The following is an 8,864-nucleotide window of genomic DNA, read 5'->3' as shown; positions in this document are numbered from 1 at the left end:
ATTTAAGAGTTCTGTTTCTTGGCTTGTCTCTTTCACTTGCTCATTTATTTTGTTTCTTAAATTCTACATATAAGTGAAATAATATGGTATTTGTCTTTCTCTGCCTGACTTACTTCACTTCTCATTGTACTCTACAGATCCAACCATGTCATTGCAAATGGCAAGATTTCATTATTTTTTTGTGGCTGAATATTATTCCATCTTCCTTATCCATCATCTATTGATGGACACTTGCACTGCTTCCATATTTGGCTGCTGTAAGCAAAGGGGTGCAAGTATCTCTTTGAATTAGTGTTTTTGTATAAGAAGGCATTTCTTGAAGTGTTATAATACTAACAGCATCAGTAAATATTGAATACTTGTGAAAGATTGTTGTTATGACATTGTTCTTAAGTCACAAATATATTACACATGATTTTGCTGTGTGAAAGCAAGTATATTATGTAAGTTAGTATGTTGAATAAATAAATAATGTATGTTTACCAAATTCAGGGTAGATTTGACACGGAAGAACTAACCTGTGGCCAAGTAGCACAATACATGTGTAACATCTACCCTCATTTTTTTTTTTTCTATCATCATTTTATAGGTTGTCACTTTTAGGACTAGCTTTCCAGACATGGTTTATTACCTCCTGAGTATTGTCCTTCCTATTTAAGTAATCTGCCACTAATAGAGCAGTGGTATAAACTTAGAATTGTGAGCTGTAGTGATCATATTTATGTATATTCTGTCAGTTATAATGAAGAATTCAAACTGAGTTTGTATTTGTAGGCAATTCTTTGATTACTTTTATGCTTTCCTTATTTTTCTTTTCTTTTTTTTTTTTTGCTTTCCTTATTTTTCTTAATGCAATCACTTATTATGCAAAGCGAGTCATAGTTTACCTTTGCATTCTTGACTTCCTCTAAATAAGGAATATTTTAATCTGTATTTTCCTCAGTAGTTCTCACTTCATTAAATCTCCAAAGCATGACTTAATTAGTCCTGTCACCAAATGAAGTTTGAAACCATCAATTTGTATATTATGTGAATGCCACTTCCTATTTTTCCACTACTCTCTGTCTCACAATAGTGTTTTTGTTTTCCTGCTTGCCGGGAAGCATAACTGCACACTATTTAAGCTTAAATAGACAAAAGTCCCTATGTTACAGACATCTTATTCTTACAATGTTCCAGTGAAATAAAACCTCTCCCTCTTTAGGCCATTTCACAGATGAGGATTTGGAAGAGCAGAAATATATCAGATAACATGTCCAGAGAAGGTATATTTGATCAGTGGTAAGATATCAAAACTCCAAATTCTCAAGCTGGGTCTAAATCTTGTGGCAACTTCATTAAAGTTACATCTCACTTTTTCTCTCTCATTATTTTTAATTACTGAAAGTTGAAAATTTCATCTCTTAAAAAGCACTCTAAATTTTTATGAATTTCTGAATCAAAGAATTTGCAGACAAAAGGGAAAGTGAAAACAATAATCCCAACTTTATAAGTAGAAGATTCTAGAAAAGGAAATTAGTTCCATTTGTAAAGTATGATGCCCAAAAGAATTACAAGAAGGTTTTAAGCTGTATATATTAGCAGAAAATACTGACACTGAATATCTAACACTTCTGCAATATTATATGGAATAGTTTAGAATTATTGGATACTTGACACTAAAGCTTTAAACACTCGTCAAAGCTTTTAGTGTTGAGGAAAACTTAGATTTCAGTTAGGGTTTTTTTCCCCCTAAATTGCTTTTAACTTGTTAAAAATTCAGCCACAGGTAACATGTATTTTTGAAATTTAAAGATTTATTCTGACTTCATTTGTGAGTTTAAAGTCCTGAGAAACATATGGTTTTGCATTTTGTTGAGTGAACCGCATTTAATTTTAAAAGAGATCAGTGCAAAGGACCTTACTTTTCCACTAGATTCTACAAAACATCAAGTCTGGATCTGATATGTGAAATTCAATATAGAATTTTAGGAGTTTAAAATACCTAGGAGTACAAAAGAAAGGATAAGTGTGTTCATTAAATGTACATTTAAGGTACCATTTAACTGAATATATTTATAAGGAATTGAGCTTTTTATATTCAATGCAAATTTGTAATACCCAACATCATAATAGAGTAGCAAGTGGGGATGTTGGCTGTGGAATGGACTTGGAAAGTAATTATTTTCTGATGATCTGATTATCTCATCGTAATGTTATACATGAAACTGAAAAGCATATAGCTCTTCTTGGGGCCAGGACAAGGTAGCTTTGCATCTTGATTGTGTTACATCAGTTATTTTGAAAGAAAAATGATCTATCATCATCTATCAAATCTCAGTGATGACAAAGCTTTATTGATACAAATCATTTGTCCCAATATTTTGATATCAGGAAAAAAATTAACTAGAAAATATTCTATTAATTTCAAAGTCGTAAATATACCCATCCTCTCTTTTTTTTATCTCTTATCTCTTTTTTAAAGTCATCTTCTTCTTGATAATCACTTTTTTTTTAGATTTTGTTTGTTTCTTTGAGAAAGAGAAACTGTGAGAGAGAGAGAGAGAAAGTGTGCGTGAGCATGAGCAGAGGGAGGAGCAGGCTCCCTGCTGACCTGGGATCCATCCCAGGACTCCGGGATCAGGACCTGAGCGGAAGGCAGACGCTTAACCGATTGAACCATCCAGGCACCGTTGGTAAACATTTTAGAAAATATATTGCAACATGTAGCTTCTCTGTTTTCTGAGGGCAATGGTTAGTATTATAATTATCTGACAGTTTTTACTTCAAATGTCCCTTTTGAGATAATCAAGTCTAGTTAATTTAGACTTTCATTAATTTATATTTGTTTTATTGAGTATCAAACCTAGAAACAGAAGACGTTTAAGCTCTGACATTCAAAGGCTATGAATGAAAAGTCATTCTTATAAGCCAGAAAAAAAATTGACTTAGAAAAATAAAAGTGAACTCTTTTCTACTTTGAAACTGATGCTTCCCAGTGCCCAGAATGAAGTGGACAGCAGGTAGTAGCTGAACCCTTGAGCATTGTTATGGAATTATAGATATTTCTGGCACCTAGACATATGTACTAGAAGTTTTGTGAAGTGGTACACACTTGAGTCATTATTTGTTTGAAATGTTTTGATTTATTATGAATCAGTCATATCCATATTCAAATAAAAATATAAAAATCATTTCAAAGTCATATATAAATAAGAATGGACACATTTACTGTCTCCATCTGCACGGTAAGTGATAATTGTTGCCATGGGCTGTATTTATGGTGAGACACAAGTGTTTTATAATTGTGTCAGAAGAGGTAGGATTCTGTAACTTTTTTGTTGAATTTTTTCAAGCTCCTGCTTGCATAGTAGAATTTACCTGCAAAATGAGACACATAAGATATTTCATATGAGTTTCACCCTAAGATGTTGCAAGGTGGGTATTTGGATAATCTGCTACTATGTCAAGTATTGTTGGAGCAATTCATATGAACTTATGTAAACCACTAGGGCTAATGCTAATAACAGAACCCAATTACATGAAATGATAATTTTGTGATTTGAAGAAACTGGTTTTTCTCCAAAGAGGCAATTTTCTGTCTCTGGAGATAAAACTCTGTCAAGCATTTCAAAATTTATAAAATCTTTTTTAAGATCCACAATAAGGAACATAAGGCAGGGGGCAAGCCATGAGGTCTGGCAAGACGCTACCAGCCTATCAAGGACATGCTAGTTTAAGGAAGTGTTTAATCACTTTTATTATTATTATTATTATTATTATTATTATTATTTTTAATCACTTTTATATATGTTTCTAAATATACATGTCCTTTTCTGTCAGGAAGTGTAAATTTATTAAGGAAGTATTTGTCTCTTTTAATAATAGACTAGAAATAACTCATCAGTTTGAGATCAATACAAACTTGGAATGCTCGTAGGCATATATTAAGCGCTGAAGAAAGGACAGCTGCCAACTCATTGGCTTTTCGCTGGTCTCTAATCTTTATATTACAGAATTCAAAACTACTTTCACAGAATATGAGATTTGGGAGGAGAGACAGGACAAATCAAGTAATCTCCCCATCCCTCTAGGATTACAATTTTGTGGACATTATATTGACAGCTCTAGATAAATTAACTTCTAAAATAAAACAATTTTATGACATTTGAATGGGTTTCCTTGTTGCTAAAGCAATAAGCTTCACTGATACAAATCTGAGCATAACATATGGTCTCAGCCTTAGGCCAGGGTGTTCCATTTGAATTATTCCAGGCTTTTCCTTATAGTGCTGTGCTTCAAACATGAATCCAATTACCAACTGCAGTCAGGCAATTGAAAGGCTGCAGGAGAAATACTCTAATAGATGGGGAGGTGGGTAAAGGACTATGATTTGTGTAGTAATCAGCAAGAGAAGGTCAATTGTAATAGAATAGACTGGTTTCCAGGACAGAGCTAATGTAGGATGCCTTCTACTCCATTGAGGGAGGCTATCAATAGATTTGTTGTTTTCATTACCAAGAATGTCACTTACTGACAAGATAAATAAAGTGTGAAGAGGCCTGTTGATGGATCAGATAACTAAAACCTAGGTCTTGGCGAGCAATTAGCAAACTGATGACCTGTTCGAAGACTGGGCTTGGGAGGTTAAAAGAAAGGTGTTATGCAAATGTCTACTTGGGAAGAATAGGTTTGTGTTTTAAAAGATTTATGTTCAAACTCTAGGACTCATAAGGGGAAGGCTGAATAAATACGCATCTCCCCAAGATGCACCGTTTCTCTTTGTTCTGTAAATTATTGAGTTTCTTCCTCGCTGAGAAAAGAGAAATGCAAAAGAATGCCTACTGATCATACCACACATATTACTTTTTAACAATCTACTTCCTGAAACTGGTAGGACCCTGGAAAGTCTAGCAGCAAAAGAACATATTCAGTTCATGAGGCCTCTGTTTTTCTTGGAGTCTTGTGAGGAGTCAGTCACATCTCCAGATGATTCTTCTTATGAATTATAGTAAAAGCAAAACAAATGGCACTGTGAATCTAATGACTCAAAAGGCTTTTAGCAGAAATATCAAATATATTTTTATAAAGATAAATCCTAGGCCCAAGGTCTGACTTACCCCAGGCTAATCTTATAGGAGTTCCTGTCCTCACTCCTCATGATAACCCATCAGACTACAACAGAGCTTAGTTTAAGCTTTTACTCCAAGGCTGGGCTTCCTCCACTCCTCAGTCAAAAATATCCACCAGTGCACTTTGCTTCCGCTATTGGGCTACCAGCAGATCACCTTAAACCACGATTTATATGTAAATTGCCATGGAAAGAAGTAGAGAGAAAGTAAAGCCTTACGGTGTAAATACACAGCACTGCAATTGAAAAAGCATACCATAGTAAAACTAAAACAAGGGGGAAAAAATACACTCTCCCGCCCCTTCTACAGCATACCTTGGTGGCCTTTTGACGTCATAGGAAAGCGCAAATCCTAATACTTTCACAACAGCAGTAGTTTCGTTGAGTGAGGCTCTCCTTGACTGCAGGCACTCACTTATACCCAATCATCAGCTGAATCTCAACGTGAGTGGCTGAAAAGGCAACAGGACATTGAGATGCACTCGGTATCAAGGATCTTATACTGAGAAGACTGATTGCTAACAGGACCAAATGTGCCACTACAAGCTCTCAAAAATTCCAGTTAAATATCAAAAGCCTTTTAACTAATAAAAAAAACAAAACAAAACAAAAGCCACTGTGTTAATAGAGCCATCGTGGCTTTTGGCACAAACTAGATGAAGGATGTCTCTGGGAGTGGCCCGCACAATGCGGGGCAGCCATCTGCTCACCATATCTGATTGCTGCTTATTCTGTGCGAGCTCTCCTGCTTCCAGCACTTAGGAGCCATTAGCTGATGCCCAAGGATCTTGATGCTGCACTTCACCGGGCAATTAGAAGAGGCCAGAGTCCATGAGCGCCTCAAGAGGCAAAGATCCGCCTCGCTAGCAACTACATTTGAGTCAAGCTTTAGAGCACAAGAGAGCATCACATACATACGTCTCTAGGAAAAAGAGAAAGGTTCTTAATGCCCATGTCAGGGGAAGATGCAATCTTTTCTAGCAGAATCTCCTTCCACTGCATTCTCTAAAAGTCAAGGAAGTCAGTTTCCACATTTTTCTGGGCCAAGATTTTTGATGGTTGGAATAGAAGTGTTTTTAATTGCCTTTGTCACATGCTTCCCTAAGCAATTTATTTTCCCAGCAGTTACAACTGTCTTTTATTGGTTATTTGGTGAGCATAGCCCCTGGCTCCAGCTCAAGTATTTAGTTTTTAAACATCAGGCTGCTGACGATGCTTCTTCTGTTGGTGTGAAGGGGCACAGTCTAGAATTCTTTGACTTCCTCAAGCAATTTTATTTCCTGTTATAAATTTAAGAATATGTTCTTATTAAACATTTTGAATGGATTATTCGGTACATTTTTATGTTCAAAGAGATTTTTCTCTTAACAAATGAGTTGAAGGGACAAGGCTCACGTATCGTTTCCTTCTTTTTCTGACCTATTTCTTCTTCAAGTTCCGCATAGGGTTTGTTAACTATGGGAAGTAAAGTTAATGAAAATGTTTGTTCTACAACAAGAGTCCACATATTTTCAATGAAATTTTGTTTTTTTCATTATTTCTTCTTACATCAAACTTTTTATGTAGGTGTGCCTCGCTAGACAATGCTTTCTCTAAATAAATCTCAAGTAAGTAATGAACCATGCTCATGGTAGTTTTATTAGTACCTGTTTGCCATGAGAAATTATAAAATATTAATTAAACAAATCAATTCCCTATTTAAGTAATAAGAGGTCAGTAAATAAAAGACTCTTCCCTTGTGGAAGATCTAAAAGAGAGTTCTCAGATTTCCTTTGTGACATTAATATACAGTCGATACTTTTGATTCATTTTTTTTCTCTTCATCTCTTCATGATCAAACTGGAGAAGATATGTGGCATTTAGAGGGCATTTTAACTGAACCACAAACATGACCAAGAATTGTTCATGGCCCAGAAATGGCCACTCCACAAGGAATGATCTGTTGTGCTACTGAATGCTGACATCAATGCATCATATTTATGACAGCAAAAGGAAATCAGAATTTGTAAGTGAACTCAGGATGTCAAGTCACCAATCCATAACACCATACATCTCAAGTCCATTGAGTCAATGCCACACAAGAACTTTCAAGCTCTACCCATTGCAAATGAGGTTTTCACAGTGATAGTGCAGAGTTGAAAAGTCCTAAAAAAGACTGATTAGTTGTGAAGGAAAAGTCTTGCATATGGAAGTAATAGGTACACAAAACTATCTTGGTGTAAGTTGTATAATAAATTTTATTTTAAATACTTTTCCAGCACTATGATGATATTTTCCCCCTTAACTGGATATTTGCACAATTCAATTCCTCCTCCAAAACTTAAAATTTAGATTCTTTTACCCAATTTCTAGCTTTGGCATACTTTGAATTGCTTAAAGCCAAGTGGCTTAATATTAATCATTAACTTAAATCAATCAAAGCCCAGGAAGAAATTCCAATTAATTGAGCAATAACCAAATATTTTTTTTTCATTTATTGTCCTGACAGTAGAGCTTGGAGGGAGGACTACAAAGCTACTAACTTTTATAGTGAAGACTCTTCAAAAAAGACAGACTAAATCCTGAGTCTTGATTACACACTACAAGGGAAGGACTAACTGGATTAAAATTCTGTAGGATAGGGTTTAAATTTAAAAAAGGAAGTCCTCATTATGATGTTTACTCAGGGAAATAAGTCAGAGGCCAAACTTTCTGGGATATGAAGGCAGATCTTCAAATAACATTTGAGAAAGGACATGAAAAAGTACCAAAGGCTAGCATATATCAGGTGTAGCAACACATCCTTGGAAGATTCTGAATCAAGAAAAAGACAGCTCCCCAAATTACTGACCATTACATAGCCGCTGAAACAATTTATATGAGCTCAACCTAGCTCCATTTTATAAGCCATAAACTCAAGTGCTCTCTAAACACCTGATAATTTGCTCAGCGTGGGGGAAACAAGACTGTATAAAGCCTGATTCTGACTGCTAGAGTTTTCAGTCTACCTATAGGGGCACAAAGGAAACTGAAAATAAAGGGTGACCTGTACTAACTCCAAAAGAAAACTGTAGAAAATAATATACAGTCAGATTTCAGGGTCATTTCAGAAAATATAATTTGTGATTTTTAAAAAACTTATTTTTGAAAGCTAGAGCTTCCAAATGTTTGGCTTCTTTTCCTGTGCTCTTCATTTTATTTGTTTGTTTGTTTGTTCATTTATTTATTTATTTTGCATAGAATATTTTCCTCCAAGGTTAAGATTAAAAATTAGTCACACATGATGCCTCTATGTTTGACAGTCAAATGTAAATTAATCAATAATCAATAATAATAATTCCAAGTAGAAAGCAGCTTCTACTTTGGGTCCTCTGGATGGTAATGGCCCATTTCTACGTTTCGTTCTGGACATGATGGATCCTTCTCTTCATCAGACGTCATCTGTTGCATATTAGTTCCTCAGGGGTTGAAGGACCTGAACAAATACAGAGTCTTGCACTACATTATATTATCCTTATTAGTGGGAAATTCAAGTCTGGAGATCAGTATTAAGCCATTCCCTAAAATTTGCTTGTTCTAGGAGAGGGACCCCAAAGTGACCTCTGATCAAGTTGTACTAGAAGGATTTTACCCTTGCTACTAATTAAATAAATAGCTGCATTGGCACTATTTTTCTTTATATCCAGTTATGACATCAGCCCTCTCAAGGAACTTAAAGACAAACAGAGTCAAGTTCCCATTTAAGCAGGAAGAATGGATTTTGCATACTAAGGTC

General features: G+C 35.2%; 1 long non-coding RNA gene across 1 annotated transcript; it reads right to left on the bottom strand.

Moving 5' to 3' along the window:
• Positions 1-3,118: 3,118 nt before the first annotated feature.
• LOC140624819 (uncharacterized) lies at positions 3,119-7,328 on the bottom strand. Its single transcript, XR_012024258.1, has 3 exons — positions 5,821-7,328; positions 5,426-5,562; positions 3,119-3,360 (listed from the first exon to the last, which is right to left on the bottom strand). It is a non-coding gene; the product is annotated as an uncharacterized lncRNA (long non-coding RNA).
• Between the last annotated feature and the right edge of the window lie 1,536 nt (positions 7,329-8,864).

The sequence above is a fragment of the Canis lupus genome, chromosome 35 (assembly GCF_048164855.1).
Source record: "Canis lupus baileyi chromosome 35, mCanLup2.hap1, whole genome shotgun sequence".
Lineage (NCBI taxonomy): Eukaryota > Metazoa > Chordata > Mammalia > Carnivora > Canidae > Canis > Canis lupus.
Note: the sequence above shows the minus strand (reverse complement) of the source record. Positions and strands in the feature narration are given on the sequence as shown.